This window comes from Anabrus simplex, chromosome 3, assembly GCF_040414725.1.
Source record: "Anabrus simplex isolate iqAnaSimp1 chromosome 3, ASM4041472v1, whole genome shotgun sequence".
Taxonomy (NCBI): Eukaryota; Metazoa; Arthropoda; class Insecta; order Orthoptera; family Tettigoniidae; genus Anabrus; species Anabrus simplex.
In genome coordinates, this window is record NC_090267.1 from 146,272,575 (window position 1) to 146,292,209 (window position 19,635).

The 19,635-nt window shown below is 41.8% G+C and overlaps 1 protein-coding gene across 1 annotated transcript in view; it reads right to left on the reverse strand.

Annotated features, from left to right (window-relative positions):
• Positions 1-19,635, reverse strand: part of LOC136866090 (vascular endothelial growth factor receptor 1) — a 335,917-nt gene that overhangs the window by 111,549 nt on the left and 204,733 nt on the right. The window lies entirely within an intron of this gene.

Here is a 19,635-nt window from a genome sequence, read left to right on the forward strand (position 1 = left end):
ACGCTGGCTTTAACTGGAACTCTTTCTACAAGGTAGATGGTGAGCTAAGAATGTCACCCAAATTTTAATATCTTTTCGGCGACCCTTCGGGTCCTTTTGGTATTTTCGCCTGGCCATTTAAAAACTTTGAATTCTCTCCCATGTGCCATGGCAACAGTGTTTTATCATGAAGATTCTGAGTGGCTGAAAACTCAGTGACTGACTCAGTGGAACGTTTTATCCGTCCTTAGTGTTTCCCACTTAGGTTTTTTTGTGTGTGTGTATTAATCTCTACTTTGGTGTAATTTGTATTCCATTTTGCATTTATCCTCTGAAATCCATGTTGAAAACAAAAATGTGGTGGCTCAAAACAAAAGATAACATAACTAGTTGTGTACTGACTTTTCTTTTTTCTTGGTGTTTCAATCTTTCCTTTTTTGGTCTTACTTCTTTGTAAATGATTTTTCAATACTACAATATATACATTTATTAAAATTTGACAAATATTTTTACTTGTTTTGTACCTATCACGGTCCTTTGATTTCTTTCACATCCTTCCCTGGCATTATTTGGTAAGAATACGATCCTTTATAATCACAATTATTAAATTATGGCAACAATGTGAAGTTGTGGAACTGTGGTGGCTGTACTGGCACGAGGATGTGCTACTAAATCATTTAAGCCCAAATTATTTTTACTATTTATTTTAAAGAAAGTATTTCGGTATGGCTACAAATATCAAAGTCTCAAGCTCAATATGGTATAGATACGAATGTGCTTACTTGTTTCCAAATTATCCCTGTAACAAAACATTAAACCGATCCAAAGGAGGAACGGGAATAGCGTCTGGAGCAAACACAGATCACATCCACTAAAATAGGTTATGTCAAGCTATAGCCTTACTAATTGTGTACTTTTCTTATGTAAGCAAGGTCTGACTGGGAATGTCGCTAGTGCTGCCTGAAAACAGTTTAAGACCGTAATAATAGTGTACGAACATCATGGCTCGTTAGAACGTGAGTACCCTCACAGCCAGTACTGTACGAAACTTAACGGCCTGAATTACGGGGAGTTTCCGGCAATAAGAAGTTTACATATCTGAGAGTGAGAGGGTATTCGTCCGCCTCTGTGGTGTAGTGGTTAACGTGATTAGCTGCCACCCCCGGAGGTCCGAGTTCGATTCCCGGCTCTGCCACGAAAATTTGAAAAGTGGTACGAGGGCTGGGACGGGGTCCACTCAGCCTCGGGAGGTCAACTGAGTAGAGGTGGGTTCGATTCCCACCTCAGCCATCCCATCCCTCCACAAGGCGCCTGTTCAGCACAGCAGGTAAGGCCGCCTGGGCGAGGTACTGGTCATTCTCTCCGGTTGTATCACCCGACCAAGAGTCTGAAGCTCCAGGACACTGCCCTTGAGGCGGTAGAGGTGGGATGCCTCGCTGAGTCCGAGGGAAAAGCCGAACCTGGAGGGTTAACAGATGATGATGATGATGATGATGATGATGAGAGGGTATTCAAGTGAAGTAGGTCAAAGCTATAAAGCGATAATATCCAACTCGAGAAACTCCTTCCTTCAACATACTGTAAATAACTTAGTATCGTCCTTTTATATTATTATTATACATATATACATACATACATACATTATCATTATAGACTGTTATGCCTTTCAGCGTTCAGTCTGCAAGCCTCTGAGAATTTACTAAACGTCGCCACAATCCTCGATTTTTTTTTGCAACTAGTGTTGTGGCCTCATTTAGTTCTATGCCTCTTATCTTTAAATCGTTAGAAACCGAGTCTAACCATCGTCGTCTTGGTCTCCTTCTACTTCTCTTACCCTCCATAACAGAGTCCATTATTCTCCTAGGTAACCTATCCTCCTCCATTCGCCTCACATGACCCCACCACCGAAGCCGGTTTATGCGTACAGCTTCATCCATCGAGTTCATTCCTAAATTAGCCTTTATCTCCTCATTCCGAGTACCCTCCTGCCATTGTTCCCACCTGTTTGTACCAACAATCATTCTTGCTACTTTCATGTCTGTTACTTCTAACTTATGAATAAGATATCCTGAGTCCACCCAGCTTTCGCTCCCGTAAAGCAAAGTTGGTCTGAAAACAGACCGATGTAAAGATAGTTTCGTCTGGGAGCTGACTTGCTTCTTACAGAATACTGCTGATCGCAACTGCGAGCTCACTGCATTAGCTTTACTACACCTTGATTCAATCTCACTTACTATATTACCATCCTGGGAGAACACACTACCTAAATACTTGAAATCATCGACCTGTTCTACCTTTGTATCACCAATCTGACATTCAATTCTGTTGAATTTCTTACCTACTGACATCAATTTAGTCTTCGAGAGGCTAATTTTCATACCATACTCATTGCACCTATTTTCAAGTTCCAAGATATTAGACTGCAGGCTTTCGGCACAATCTGCCATTAAGACCAAGTCGTCAGCATAGGCCAAACTGCTTACTACATTTCCACCTAACTGAATCCCTCCCTGCCATTTTATACCTTTCAGCAGATGATCCATGTAAACTACGAACAGCAAAGGTGAAAGATTACAGCCTTGTCTAACTCCTGTAAGTACCCTGAACCAAGAACTCATTCTACCATCAATTCTCACTGAAGCCCAATTGTCAACATAAATGCCTTTGATTGATTTTAATAATCTACCTTTAATTCCATAGTCCCCCAGTATGGCGAATATCTTTTCCCTCGGTACCCTGTCATATGCTTTCTCTAGATCTAAGAAACATAAACACAACTTCCTATTCCTCTCGTAGCATTTTTCAATTACCTGACGCATACTGAAAATCTGATCCTGACAACCTCTCTGTGGTCTGAAACCACACTGGTTTTCATCCAACTTCCTCTCAACCACTGATCGCACCCTCCCTTCCAAGATGCCAGTGAATACTTTGCCTGGTATACTAATCAATGAGATACCTCGATAGTTGTTGCAATCCTTCCTGTTCCCTTGCTTATAGATAGGTGCAATTACTGCTTTTGTCCAATCTGAAGGTACCTTACCAACACTCCACGCTAATTTTACTACTCTATGAAGCCATTGCATACCTGCCTTCTTACTATACTTCACCATTTCAGGTCTAATTTCATCTATTCCTGCTGCCTTATGACAATGGAGTTTATTTACTATCCTTTCCACTTCCTCAAGCATAATTTCACCAACATAATTTTCCTCCTCCCCATGAGCTTTGCCGTTTGCAACACCACCATGATGATTTCCTTTTACATTGAGAAGATGTTCAAAATATTCCCTCCACCTCTCCAGTGATTCCCTGGGATCTATTATGAGTTCACCTGAATTACTCAAAACACTGTTCATTTCCTTTTTCCCTCCCTTCCTAAGATGCTTTATTACTGTCCAGAAAGGTTTCCCTGCTGCTTGACCTAGCCTTTCCAGGTTATTACCAAAATGTTCCCATGACTTCTTTTTGGATTCAACAACTATTTGTTTCGCTCTGTTTCTTTCATCTACGTACAAATCCCTGTCTGCCTCGGCCCTTGTTTGGAGCCATTTCTGATAAGCCTTCTTTTTACGTTTACAGGCTGCTCTCACTTCATCATTCCACCGAGATGTTCGCCTTTTCCCATCTTTACACACAGTTGTTCCTAGGCATTCCCTTGCTATTTCTACTACAGCATCCCTGTATGCCACCCATTCACTTTCTATATCCTGAACCTGCTTACTGTCTACTGTTCGAAACTTCTCACTAATCATATCCATGTACTTCTGTCTAATTTCCTCGTCCTGGAGATTTTCTACCCTTATTCGTTTGCAGACAGATGTCACTTTCTCTACCCTAGGCCTAGAGATACTTAGTTCACTACAGATCAGATAGTGGTCTGTATCATCGAAAAATCCGCGAAAAATTCGTGCATTCCTAACAGATTTCCTGAATTCGAAGTCTGTTAAGATATAGTCTATTATGGATCTGGTGCCCCTAGCCTCCCATGTGTAGCGGTGAATAGCCTTATGCTTGAAGAATGTATTCGTAACAGCTAAACCCATACTAGCACAGAAGTCCAGAAAAACGCTTCCCATTCCCATTAGCTTCCATATCTTCCCCACATTTACCAATCACCCTTTCGTATCCTTCAGTTCTATTCCCAACTCTCGCATTGAAATCGCCCATGAGCACTATTCTATCCTTGCTGTTGACCCTGACCACGATGTCACTCAATGCTTCATAAAACTTGTCAACTTCATCCTCATCTGCACCCTCACATGGTGAATACACGGACACAATTCTTGTCCTAAATCCTCCCACTGACAAATCTACCCACATCATTCGCTCATTTATGTGCCTAACAGAAACTATGTTGCGTGCAATGGTATTCCTGATAAAGAGACCTACCCCAGACTCTGCCCTTCCCTTTCTAACACCCGTCAAGTACACTTTATAATCTCCTATCTCTTCCTCGTTATCTCCCCTTACCCGAATATCACTTACTCCTAGCACATCCAGATGCATCCTCTTTGCTGACTCAGCCAGTTCTACCTTCTTTCTTCCATAAGCCCCATTAATATTGATAGCTCCCCATCGAATTCCATTTCGTTCGCCAAGTTGTTTCCAAGGAGTCCCTCGCCTGTCAAATGGGAGTGGGACTCCATTACTCCCATAGGTCCGAGGCTTGCTTAAAGTGTTCTGAGCTCGGTTAATTCATGAAGCAGTATGCTGCCCTACTTGCACATAGTCCAAGTGAGGATCTCTCTTCTAACGGGTTATGGAGCACCGGTGAATTGTATAGTCCTAGCCGCCTGAGCACAAGGAGGGCCAGGACTCAGAATACGTCCGAGATGCCCACTCCCATTCCATAGCAACTGGTATCCCGACTCTCAGGACCACTTTACTAGGCCACTCAGCCGTTGCCCATGGTTCACGAACTAGGACGTGACTACAGTAACCCACAAACATGAACCATTATTATTATTATATTATTATTATTATTATTATTATTATTATTATTATTATTATTATTATTATTATTATTATTATTATTATTATATCAATGTAACTAGAATACTAACAGGTAAGCTATTCCGGAGAGCTGCGTTGCCAATGACTGGTGCGCGTGACGTCATCGTGGGGATAGTGCTACCGCCAGATTTAATGCGTTATGTGTTAAGTGTACCAGTTAGCCGAGTGTTTTTTTTTTTTGAGTTAGTCTTATTAGATATTTTAATTACACTCCATTTAGTATTGTATCTTTAGAGGACATAATATTGATCATTTAAAATTAATGCGAAACCATAGCACCTCAAATCTGTAGTTGTAATAATGCACACACTCTCACAACGACGATTGTGAAATTGAGACGAATAACATTTTCTGAACAAGCCTCCGTGGCTCAGACGGCAGCGCGTCGGCCTCTCACCGCTGGATACCGTGGTTCAAATCCCGGTCACTCCATGTGAGATTTGTGCTGGACAGCGCGGAGGCGGGACAGGTTTTTCTCCGGGGACTCCGGTTTTCCCTGTCATCTTTCATTCCAGCAACACTCTCCACTCTCATTTCATAGCATCTATCATGCATTAATAAATCACTTTGGGAGTGGCGACCCCATCGTACTAACAGCCTATATCTGCTTCATTCATTACATCCCTGACCCGGTCAATGACTGGAAAACAGGTTGTAGGTTTTCATTTTCAACATTTTCTGAATGAAGTACTCGAACTAATAAGCATATGAATGAGGTAAATACTGATTTCAACACTTTTTAACTTAACATAAAGGACAGTTAGTATCCTACTTATTACAGTTAATTATCGCAGCACCAATAGAAAGAAAAATACGAGTTATATGGCATATAAATTACAGGAAATGTAATAATTTAAGAATATTTTTAATACATCCAGATTTATTTTCTGTTCAAGATTATATAGTAACTCGTCTTAAATGATGATAATGCTACCCAGCGAAGATTCTTCCTCACAGCATTCTTTCGCAAAATGTCCATATATCACCAGGCGAGTTGGCCGTGCGTTTAGGAGCGCGCAGCTGTGAGCTTGCATACGGCAGATAGTGGGTTCAAACCACACTGCCGACAACCCTGAAGATGGTTTCCGTGATTTCCCACGTTCACACCAGGCAAATGCTGGGGCTGTACCTTAAGTAACGCCACGGCCGCTTCCTTCCCACTCCTAGCCGTCTCCTTTCCTATGGTCGCCATAAGACCTATTTGTGTCGGTGCGACGTAAAACAAATTCTAAAAAAAGTCCATATATCTTTTCTGGTTCGTCTAATCCTAATTAATGTTTTTGTTCTCACATACTACGATATTATTTTGTTCTGAATTTCAGGGAATTATGTGGACCTAAATCAGATGAATCGTAACACACGACCATTTCGTCAAAGTTGACTTCCATAGGTGCTTAAATGTTTCTGCCTTTAACCTTAATGGGATCGAGAACCTGTGTCAGAATTCCAGGTTTAGACTTAAAATTGCTTGGCCCAATTTTGAAAGGTTGAGCGACGAGGTATAAGAAGAGAGAGCTATTAAAGTAAGGGCATTTGCAATGTCCTGGAGGCCCTACTTCACTCTCTTTTTGCTCAGAAGGGATCGAATTTGGCCCGGAGAGGAACACCAAGACTAGACACGCTTCAGTTCACTGCGTGTTTCCTGTTTTGAATTGTGCGGAGATCGTTTCACAGGAATAACTGTGCTGTTGTCGAGTGTAAATATATAAATATTAAATATAAATATAAATATAAATATAAATATAAATATAAATATAAATATAAATATAAATATAAATATAAATATATGGCCTATAAAATTGAGAATATAACTGCGTTCTCCCGGAACTAAAAGCCATACGCCATTTTTTCTCAATTAACTTTTATCTTTACCCGAACCCCATGGCACTACAGCCCTTGAAGGGCTTTGGCCTACCAATCGACCACTGCTCTACCCGAAGGCCTGCAGATTGCGAGGTGTCATGTGGTCAGCACGACGAATCCTCTCGGCCCTTATTCTTGGCTTCCTAGACCGGGGCCGCCATCTCACCGCCAGACAGCTCCTCAATTTTAATCAGCTAATCACGTAGGCTGAGCGGACTTCGAACCAATCCTCAGATCCAGGTAAAAATCACTGACCTGGCACACCTCTAGATCAGTCCTTCGAGGGGCCCGTGATAATAAACTACGCGCTCACTGCAAGCTTGTCCGACTCGTTGGCTGAATGGTCAGAGGGTCCCGGGTTCGATTCCCGGCCGGGTCGGGGATTTTAACCTTCCTTGGTTAATTCCAATGGCTCAGGGGCTGGGTATTTGCTGTCCCCAACATCCCTGCACCTCACACACCACACATAACACTATCCTCCACCACAATAACACGCAGTTACCTACACATGGCAGATGCCGCCCACTCTCATCGGAGGGTCTGCCTTACAAGGGCTGCGCCTGGACAGAAATAGCCACACGAAATTATTATATTGCAAACCTTCGGAGAAGAAACGCAAAGACTGTTAGTATGGTGCAGTAACACAATAGGGTAACGGAGTCCAGTAAAGAAGAATTGTCGACACCGGTACTCGAACCCCTGATCACCCGGGTGACAGCCACGTTCCTTTCCCCTACGCTAACACAGACACGTCGAGAAGGGCTTCACATCGAGCTTCACTTACCAGGCGTGACCCTCACAACACATTTCTTTAATCACGACGACTCCATGAGTCAATTTTTAATTGTTCAAATATACATCTCGCTTTATCAGTCAGGCAAGAACTCAATTGCACGTAACAGAAATCCAAGCACACTGATTTAATACATGAACTATGTCATATTACTTAGAAATCCCTCGGTCATGATGTATTGCAGCTGTGTAATGAATGTTGTTTTCACTCTCTATCTCTCTCTCTCTGGTTGTGGAAGGACCAAGGATATTTACAGCGATTGCGTGAGGAATCACGTCATTCTCTCCGTATTTGTTGCTATTAATGAAATGTTTTCTAGTGACATACTCCACTGCATTGCTATGGAGTGAAATGGAGTATGGCTTTTAGTGGTGGGAGTGTCCGAGGACGGCTCGCCAGATGCAGATCTTTTGAATTCACTCCCGTAGGCGACCTGCGCGTCGTGATGAGGATGAAATGATGATGATGAAGACGACACATACCTACATCCAGTTCCCGTGCCAGGGGAATTAATTCCCGACCCTGCTGGGAACCAAACCCGGGACCCCTGTGATCAAAGGCCAACACGCTAACCATTTAGCCATGGAGCACTGCACTGCTATGCGTGAATATAAAATTTAGACTAATCATAATCAGCCATAAAAATGTTATAGTTCCCATCACGATCCCAAGATCGTAGGTTCAAACCCGGAAAAGATTCGTATTATTATTATTATTATTATTATTATTATTATTATTATTATTATTATTATTATTATTATTATTAAGCTGTCGAATGATCGGTGCAGATGTGGTGTGAGATCGAGTAAGTAAATTCAGATGTACATCGTCTCTGAGGAACACAATCACCAAGTTCCCAAGGTGTGTAGTTCAGTTCTTGATTTTGGTTAAAGTGGTATTTTCTTTCTTTCGTTCTTTCTTAATCCGTTTACCTCCCAGGGTTGGCTTTTCCCTCGGGCCTCTACCTCCTAAAGGACAGTGTCCTGGAGCATGAGACATTGGGTCGGGGTATACAACTGGGGAGGAGGACTGGTACCTCGCCCAGGCAGTCTGACCTGCTATTCTGAACAGGGGCCTTGTAGTGGGATGGGAAGATTGGAAGAGATAGACAAGGAAGAGGGAAGGAAGCCGCCGTGGCCTTAAGTTAGGTACCATAACGGCATTTCTCTGGAGGTGAAGTGGGAAACCACGGAAATCTATTTCAAGGATGGCTGAGGCGGAAATCGAACCCTCATCTACTCAGTTGACTTTCTGAGGCTGAGTGGACCCCGTTCTAGTCCTCGTACCACTTTTCAAATTTCGTGGCAGAGCCGGGCATCCAACCCCGACCTCCAGGGGTGGTAGCTAACCACACTAACCACTGCAAGTGGTATTTTTCTTTGAGATATCTCTGATATATTGGTGTTTAGTTTATGCTAGTAATGATTAAAATTAGAACTATTTATTTCATTTTACATTGAGTACTTCCGTTAGTGTTCGGTAGAATATGTGTTCTAGGTTACATAGGTTAGGTATACTATGTTTCGATTTTGGGTTGGGGAAAATAGGAAATATGATTATTTTTAAAAAATTTATATATTGCTAGGTTCATTGACATAATACTAACACAGAGAGGATATTATATGGAACTGTAACTTCAGCAGCTTTTACAATTCGTGCAGGCAATAAACACGGTATTTCGTTTAGCAATTCAAGAGCCGATCCACCGGTTCCACCCGATCATAAAGGTAATTTTCTTCCTTTCTTTCTTGATCTGTTTACCCTCCAGGGTTGTTTTTTCTCTCGGACTTAGCGAGGAATTCCACCTCTACCGTCTCAAGGGTAGTGTCCTGGAATGTGAGACTCTGGGTTGAGGGATAAAAATGGGTGGGAGGACCAGTACCTCTCCTGGGCGGCCTCACCTCCTATACTGAACAGGGGCCTTATTGGGGGGATAGGAAGATCGACGATGATGATGGTGATGCTTCTTGTTTAAAAGGGCCTAACATCTAGGTCATCGGCCCCAGAGGAAGATCGAAAGAGACAGATAAGGAAGAGGGAAGGAAGCGGCCGTGGCCTTAAGTTAGGTACCATCCCGGCATTTGCTGGGAGGAGAAGTGGGAAACCACGGAAAACCAATTCGAGGATGGCTGAGGTGGGATTCGAACCCCCTCTACTCAGTTGACCTCCCGAGGCTGAGTGGACTCCCTTCCAAGCCTCGTACCACTTTTTAAATTTCGTGGCATAGACGGGAATCGAACCCGTGCCTCCGGGAGTGGCAGCCAATCACACTAACCACTACACCACAGAGGCGGACAAAGGTAATTGTATTTAATTAAACAACACGAAGCCTTTGTACATTTTGTTTACAAAAATAAATTCATGAGAATATACGGTATTTTCCTGACGAAAGTTAACAGTCGTATTATCGATTACTGTTGCTCTTCGTGTTAAAGTACTGCATTGTTGGCTTACGGTCGTGAACAAAGAGTACAGTACAGACGGGAAAACAAATATAATCAGCTGATTCCTGTATTCCGATATTTGTAGTCCTGAGCAGTTCAAGTCTCCACCGTACTTTTTACTTTGCATCCTCAAATTTCAGCATTTAAGGGACATTTTCATTTCTACTAGCTTGTAGGAGGAATAACAAGAAAATTGGGTTGCTATATTTCTAGAAAATTGATCTCAGAGAATTAGAATCTGACCCTATAATAATTAAGAGGCGAATTCCTCTAGGCAATATTATTGAACCTTTATGTTTTCTTATGTATATGGGTAAAGAAGTGGATTATGCGGATTATGTTATTCTGTATAGAGTAATAAATAAGTTACAAGATTGTCAGCAACTGCAAAATGACCTCGATAATGTTGTGAGATGGACCGCAGGCAATTGTATGATGATAAATAAGGCTAAAAGTCAGGTTGTGAGTTTCACAAATAAGTCCTCTCAGTTTTAATTATTGCATTGATGGAGTGAAAGTTCCTTATGGGGATCACTGTAAGTACCTAAGTGTTAATATAAGGAAATATATTTATTGGGGAATCACAAAAATGGAATTGTAAATAAAGGGTACAGATCTCTGCACATGGTTATGAGGGTGTTTAAGGGTTGTAGTAAGGATGTAAAGGAGAGGGCATACAAGTCTCTGGTAAGCCCCCAAATATAGTATGGTTCCAGTGTATCGGACCCTCACCAGAACTACTCGCTTGGTCTTTATTTTACATGGTGTGGTAATACTTAGAAACACCGGGCGTGTTGGCCGTGCGGTTAGAGGCGCGCTGTTGTGAGCTTGCATGCGGGAGATAGTGGGTTCGAATCCCACTGTCGGCAGCCCTGACGATGGTTTTCCGTGGTTTCCAATTTTCACACCAGACAAATGCTGGGGCTGTACCTTAATTAAGGCCACGGCCGCTTCCTTCGAACTAAGCCTTTCCTATCCCATCATCGCCATAAGACCTATCTGTGTCGGTGCGACGTAAAGCCAATAGCAAAAAAAAAAAAAAAAACAACAACAACAACTTAGAATCCATCTTTATACCAAAGAAGGCCATGCCCTTTGGCTAAGCAATTAAACAAGAGGTTCGATACAGCGACGGGCACTGACGACGTCATCACGAGTCACTCCTAGAATGACTCATTGTTTAGCCTTCAGAGTGTGAAGTCGCGTACGGAGTGAAGTTCAGTAGAGTACCGCTCATCCTTGGCTCTTGTCCGGCCTTCCACTGGCCGCACAAGTGGGCCAGCTGCTTGTTGTAACAAAGCCAGACACTGTCCATGTTTTGACTCTGTGGTGTTGCCGGATTCACGTATTACCACCACTAACTTGTCGTCCTTAATCTTTGATCACTGAAAGCATGATGTTTATGACTGTGACAACCATTCTTTATAATATTTCGAAAAAAATTTTCCTGTTACCGTTTTCTTTCATTTGAAGCTTAGGATCCTAAGGACAAGTTAAGTTAATGAACTCGAGGGGACGTGAGAGCGCGAGTAGCATTGTCACTGGCTTCTCACCAAGGCGATCATGGTTCGAATCCCGACCAATGTGAGAGTGATTTTGCAATGAAGATTCACGTCTCTGTGGTTTCTTTCACCAGAATGAATACGCCCCCTCCTACAATTCCTATCCTATCTCTACGATACACACTCCAGTTCCGTAAGAAAATTTCTGCACCCATTGTATCATTTCTCAGCCATGATTCAACTCCTATTACAATATCTGGTAAGTATATGTCTATTAATGTACTTAATTCTATTCCTTTCTTTACAATACTTCTACAGTTCAGCACTAACATGTTTACGTCATTCCTACTTGACTTCCAGTTCCGTGTTCCCAGATAATCGATTCCGAGGCCACCCCGTTTCCCTGAATGTACCTACCTATAACCCTTCTATACAAATTTCCTAACTTATATGTACCACTGCGGTTTAAGTGAAGGCCATCTGAGCGCAGATCCCTATCTCCTACCTACCCATTAGGATCTAGAAATCTCTCCCCCAGATTCCACATACTCACTCCATAATCTCATTTAAATCCCCAATCACCCTCCAGCCAGTATCCCTCCTACACAGTATTCCACTGATAACAATCTCCGCTTCCTTAAACTTCACCCGTACTGCATTTACCAGATCCCACACACCCCCAACTATGTTGGTACTTATATCAGCTTGCCTTACGTTGTTGGTACCAACGTGAAACACTATCACCTTCTCCTTCCCCTCCTCCTTCTCTTCTACTTTTCTCAGCATCTGCCACAACCTAATTCCTGGATAACACTCTACCCTAGTTCCCTTTCCTCCACACACTTTCCCCACATGTCTAACAGTGGAATCCCCCATGATCAGAGCCTCAACCCTACCCAACCCCTCCCTTTCTGGTCAGTCCTATCTTTCCTGACAGCTGTCGAAGCTACTTTCTCCTCCATTTTCTCCATCGCATGACCCTGTTCCACCTGCCTTTTCCTATCCACTAGTCATTTCCCTTTCCTACCTTTTCCCTTCCTCCTACTTCCACACATCTCAGCAACAGTTCCCTGTTCCTCATCTTCCCTCGATTGTTCTACCTGCAGTGACTCGCACCGATTTCTTACAGACACCTGTCCTGAATTCTGTTCCTGAATGGAGCCCTTAGCCTGCAAATCCCCTTCCCCTTAAAAAATTGACCACCTGTCTTCTACAATTCCCCCCTTTCCTTCCCATCCCTCTTTTTCACCTACTGTACCCTGTACATTGTTTGAGGGAGGCATTATGGGGGACATTAAGCAGAAGGTTTCTAGCATACATAACGAGAAAGTTCACAATCTTAAGGATGCTGTTCGACATGTATTTGTATCGCTCCTTTACAAAAGGGCCTCAGTCCAATTTTTGATTATTTTTTCCCGTAGGAAAAGGCACTTCAAGGGTGGGCACACTATTATACAACAACAAAAGTGCACCAGTCCCAGATATATTTGTGTGCGAAGGAGACGAGCTGCTCGACTAAGTGGTATGTTCCGAACTGTCAGTGGAGAGATGGCGTGGAATGTCATTAGTAGACGAATAAGTTTGAGTGGTATCCTTAAAAGTAGGAAAGATCACAATATAATGCCTCCCTCAAACAATGTACAGGGTACAGTAGGTGAAAAAGAGGGATGGGAAGGAAAGGGGGGAATTGTAGAAGACAGGTGGTCAATTTGTTAAGTGGCAAAAGAACTAATAATTTGAAACTAGAGAAAGATGTTGTTGAAGGATATTTTAGGAACAGATTTGAAACTCCTAATGATTGCATGAGAGACTCCTATATCGATTATACGAACGAAACCTTAGATGATACAATTTCAATACTGTATCTCAAGAGTTAGTTTTCTCTATTATCAAGAGCATAGCAATTGACACTAGCCCAGGTCCGGATAAGGTTTTATTGAAATCTGTTTATGATCCACTTGCTGCTGATATTTTAGCATATATCATCAGAAGAATATTTGAAAGTGGGTTCATTCCTGAGGTTCTTAAGGCAGCGAGAACTGTTCTTATACATAAAGGCGGTGAAGAGAATGATCTGTCCAAATGGAGACCGATTAGTATTTGCTCCATTATTCGGCGCATATTAAGTAAGATCATTGATAAAATTGTAAGGGAATACATCCCTTTGAACCAGTTCCAAAGAGGTTTTGTCATGACCCCTGGCTCTTTCATTAATGTGAATATTGTTGATGGCATTTTACGAACAGCTGTAATGAAAAAGATTTCAGGCTGCGTAGTATTCCTCGACATCAGCAAAGCGTTCGATAGTATTGGACACAATCACTTAAAGGCGACAATAGAGAACTCTATACTACCCAGATCCATTAAGAAGTTACTAGTCAACCTTCTCACAGAAAACACAACACAAGTTCAAACTGCTCGTGGTCATACAGATAAGATAAACATCAAATGTGGAGTGATGCAAGGAGATCCCATTTCACCTTTCTTATTTAACTGGGGTATAAACCACATCCTTGATGAACTCACAGACATCAAAGTATCAGAAATGTATGGTTTTCAATTGAGTCCTAACACTGTACCTTTAACATCCCTATGCTTTGCCGACGATCTGGTGATCATAGCTAAAGATCAAGCAGCAGCTTCAATCCTAGTCACTTCTGTCATAAATCTGCTTCAAGAAATAGGTTTGCATATAAATGCAGACAAATCAAATGCCATTATTATAGAAAATGGTAAACTTCATTCTGACGATATCGTGACGGTCTCTGGAAACATTAGAAGTATAAATGATAGTGAAGAAATAAAATATTTAGGGGCAACTTTCAGACAGACTTTAGTCTTCAATGAACATCAGGTACTTGAAAAATTGAAAGCTAACTTAGATCAGATTACCAGGACTCACTTACTCCAACCGCATCAAAAATTGACTGTAATAAATCAGTTTATTGGCCCTACACTGATATACCCCTTCCAGACGTTTCGGTTGAGAAAATTCCCAAATCAAGTCTGTTAAAAGCCGACAACATGATCAGAAGCGCACTTAAAGAAATTCTACAACTTCCGAGTGACACACCGACAAGTATGATATATTCGAGCCACAAATGTACAGGGTTAGCACTAATGCGCGCTACTTGGGAAGCGTACCTTCAACAGCTGAACATCAATCTTAAGCTAGAAGCTGTGAATGATTCGCACGTAAATACTGTTCGAGATTTCACAGCAATAAAAACTCGCTGCCTATCTGAACTTCAACTCAATGAAGAGACATCAACGAAATCTGTTAGACAACTGCGCGATATACTTAGAACACGCGAATTTGAAGCTTGGTGTGCATATCCACAAAAAGGAAGAGGTGTTGAGTTATTTGCTCAAGTTCCTGCTGCTAATTCTTGGGTTACCAGAAGAGATGGTTTAACTTGTTCGGAATGGAGGGAGATGTTGAAGATGACAGCGATGGTTGCACCAGTACGTACTCTGCCGGGACGTTCTACCAGCACAGGCCACTGCAGACACTGCAGTGAGTATGAAACCTTACCACATGTGCTGGGGAGTTGCCCTCAAGGAGAACTGCTTAGGATCAAACGCCATAACATCATCAGAAACCTGATTGCTAATGCTCTTCGTCTCAAAAATCTAGAAGTGTACGAAGAAGTCCACTGCCTCGCCGAAGGAGGCAGCACTCGCAGGATTGATATTATAGCGATTGACAGACGGAGGAACGAAGCAGAAATGATTGATCCTACGGTACGCTTTGAATCTTCAGCCTCTCAGCCGACTGACGTAGACAATGAGAAAAAGGATATCTATAATCCAACCATCCCTTTCTTTCTTGAGTCGTATAACCTTAAAAGAATTACGGTGACTGGACTTTTCTTTGGCGCGAGGGGAACAATTCCCAAATCTTTCGTCACATGGCGACAAAAATATAAACTAGCGAGAAGCCTACAAGATGAGATAGTCGTCTCACTCATCAAATACTCCGTTTCGATTCTTCGTCACCATTTATATGGAGTTCATGCCATTTAACATGGTTAATTGTAACCTATCATTTTTTTAAACATTAATCTTTTTATCTTCCCTCAAAATTGTTATTGTGTATTATTCTGTGTCTTATGGCAAATCTAGGGTGTCCTGGATCAGACTAAATAAATAAATAAAATAAAAATAAATAGGTGAATCTACCACCTGGGCGACTGCCATAAATGCAGATCAGTAGTGATGGATTGAACTGCCACGCTGAATATCTCGTTTCATGTCAAAACAGCGTCAATCCTGGACTTCAGTCTGTTTGAAATCAATGTTGGCAACCTTTGTTGCTTGGAGTAATTCCCTTCCGGAATGGAGCGATTCATTTACTGGCATCACTCGAGCAATGTCGAGGAGAATATCTCATCGTACACGGAGGAGAATCATACTCTGTTATGTAAATGCTGGTGTACACATAGACACTCTGTAATAAGTAGTTATATTAAGATTCTAGATGAATACAAGAACAATAGATAGGGGTAATGTGACTTTGTCCTCACCCTCTACAACCTGTATTGAGGATAACCGCTATAAGAAACACATGCTGGTACGAACAGTAGGAAGATCAAAAATGCTTCTTTATTTATTTTTAAGGGAGTAATAATCCCTTACTTCTGGCCGTGAGGTTAGGTTTGTGGATTAATTACTTGTCTAGTTTACTACAGTTCTATTCCTGGCTCCACCAATCTGTTATTCGGGCTGAAATAATGTGTACTAAGCCCCGAAGGATAGCTGAGAAAATAAGTGGGGGTTAAAATCTCACTCCGGGCCATCTTAGGAATGATGCAATAATGTGTGCTGAATCAATCAATCAATCAATCAATCAATCAATCAATCAATCAATCAATCAATCAATCAATCAATCAATAGGACAGTCGCCCAGGTGGCAGAATCCCTATCTGTTGTTTTCCTAGCCTTTTCTTAAATGATTTCGGTGACATTGGAAATTTATTGAACATCTCCTTTGGTAAGTTATTCCAAACCCTAACTCTCCTTCCTATAAACGAATATTTATCCCAATTTGTCCTCTTGAATTCCAATTTTATCTTCATATTGTGATCTTTCTTACTTTTAAAGAACCACTCAAACGTATTCGTCTACTACTGTCATTCCATGTCATGTGTCCACTGACAGCTCGAAACATACCAATACATACCACTTAGTCGAGCAGCTCGTCTCCTTTCTCCCAAGCATTCCCAGCCCGAACTTTACAACATTTTTGTAACGCTACTCTTTTGTTGGAGATCACCCAGAACAAATCGAGCTGTTTTTCTTTGGATTTTTTTCAGTTCTTGAATCAAGTAATCCTGGTAAGGGTCCCATACACTGGAACCATACTCTAGTTGGGGTCTTACCAGATACTTATATGCCCTCTCCTTTACATCCTTACTACAACCCCTAAATACCCTCATAACCATGTGCACAGATCTGTAGCCTTTATTTACAATCTCATTTATGTGATTACCCCAATGAAGATCTTGCCTTATATTAACACCTAGGTACATACAATGATCCCCAAAAGGAACTTTCATCCCATCAACGCAGTAATTAAAACCGAGAGTAGTTTTTCTATTTGTGAAACAACCTGACTTTTAACTCCGTGCTGATAGAGTTCAGGATAAAAAAACTAAATTGCCTGGCTGAGTGGCTCAGACGGTTGAGGCGCTAGCCTTCTGACTCCAACTTGACAGGTTCGATCCTGGCTCAGTCCGGTGGTATTTGAAGGTGCTCAAATACGTAAGCCTCGTGTCAGTAGATATACTGGCACGTAAAGAACTCCTTCGGGACTAAATTCCGGCTCCTCTGCGTCTCCGAAAACCGTAAAAGTAGTTAGTGGGACGTAAAGCCAATAACATTATTATTAAAACTAAATGTTCACCACTGATTTCAGTTCTTCACAATATAAAATACGCACATAAAGAAAGGGAAACCAACGCGAAAACCTAAATTCCTGTCAACTGAAATGTTACGATACGGGCGGAAGAGTTTCAAACCGCGGCAAACTTCCCGGCACCTTCTGTTGTCAAAGCTATTTTCAGAGTGGCAGTAGAGACAATGAACTCTGGAGGACCGAAGATATTTCACACCAGAAGATAAACGTACTGTATGATTGAAAATTACCTTAACTGGTCTCTGTACAATTAAGAAAACTATAATAAAATACAACCCAGCTCCATGTGAGCCTGCTTCTTACCCCGAGGTCCTAGTTCTGATTTCCGGCTTGTAAAAGTATTTCAGTCATAGAGTGAGGGCTGAAGCGGGCTTCAACGAGCCTCGTGAGACCATCTGATGAGCTGTTTGATATAAAAGGCAGCAGAAGGCAAAAGGCAAGCAATTCGGCTGAGGATGTCTCCTTGTTAACAACGTGACCATCCAGCACCTGGAGGCTACCAGGCCTACATGATGATGATGGTGATTATTTTTAAAGGGTCCTAACAGCTTTGTCATGGACTACATCAGAACGTCTGTTATCGCGAGGCCATACGGTTATTATTACAGACAGTATTTAAAAGGACATTTTTTCATTAAAAAAGGACAAAATGAGAAAGTAAAAGACAAAAAAGACTTAATAAAGGACTACAATACTCCCTCAAAACAGTGCTATTTTAATGGAAAACACACCAGCACATTCATGGGTACACATGGCACACACAATCTTATATTTATTACTTCTCAACTTTTTAAATAAATTTATAATTTTGCCTCACGTCGCACCAACACACATAGGTCTTATGACAACGATGGTATAGGAAAGGGCTAGGAAAGGGAAGGAAGCAACCGTGACCTTAATTAAGGTACCTTCCTGGTGAGAAAATGGGAAACCAAGGAAAACCATCTTCAGGGCTGCCGACAGTGGGATTCGAATCCACTATCTCCAATGCAAGCTTACATTTCTCAACATAAGGAAAGTGTTGTATCTGATCACATTCAACATTTCAATTTTATTTTTTTAAAGAGGAAGAAAGGGGGATTCAAAACCACGTAATTTGGTCTGAGACAGGTTGGACCACCGTAATTAATTATTTCATGTTTCGTATTGAAATAAAAGATTGCCTTTAAGATCAGGTATCAAGTTATTATTATTATTATTATTATTATTATTATTATTATTATTATTATTATTATTATTATTATTATTATTCTCACTATGTTTTACGAAGCTGCATAGTATTTTCTGACTGCATACTCCATCACTGGTAGCTATTACCGAATGTGAAGTAGCGACCTCAAGATACCAGAGTTTAACCACTGCTCAATTGTCCAGGCATTGGCCTCAAAATACAGTCACTACTGATCTGCATTTAGGGCAGTTGCCCAGGTGGCAGATTCCCTATTTGTTGTTTTCCTAGCCTTTTCCCAAATGATTTCAAAGAAATTGGAAATTTATTGAACGTCTCCCTTGGTAAGTTATTCCAATCCCTAACTCCCCTTCCTATAAATGAATATTTTCCCCAGTTTTTCCTCTTGAATTCCAACTTTATCTTCATATTGTGATCTTTCCTACTTTTATAAACGCCACTCAAACTTATTCGTCTACTAATGTCATTCCACGCCTCTCCTTGCTCTCCTCATCAACTCACCACTGAGTAGACGTACACTTCGGATTTTAAAACGTTTTAGCTCCCTGTGATAGTACTACAATTAAAATGTTTTCATTCCTCCCCTGAAGGGGAAGGCGGGCCTCCTAGACGGTGACACCGTCTCTCAGGCCAGGAGATTTGTTAGGGTGAAGGAGATGTGCGGGGAAGGTGAGAGGGTTGACGGCCGTGACCTATTCCAGGAACTGTCCCGGCATTCGCCCTAGTGCAAGATAATGGAAAACCACGGAAAACCATTCTCAGGACAGCCGACGGTGGGGATCAGAAATCTCCCCTCTCCGTCTCCTGAATGCAGAGGCGTAGAGCACGACAGAGTAGCGGCCACCCCTCCTCTGCTCGGTAGGTCGGTCGGAGTGCAGAGCCGTCGGACCAGCCGAAGTGCACTCTGCAACTGCCAAATGACGGGTATCGTA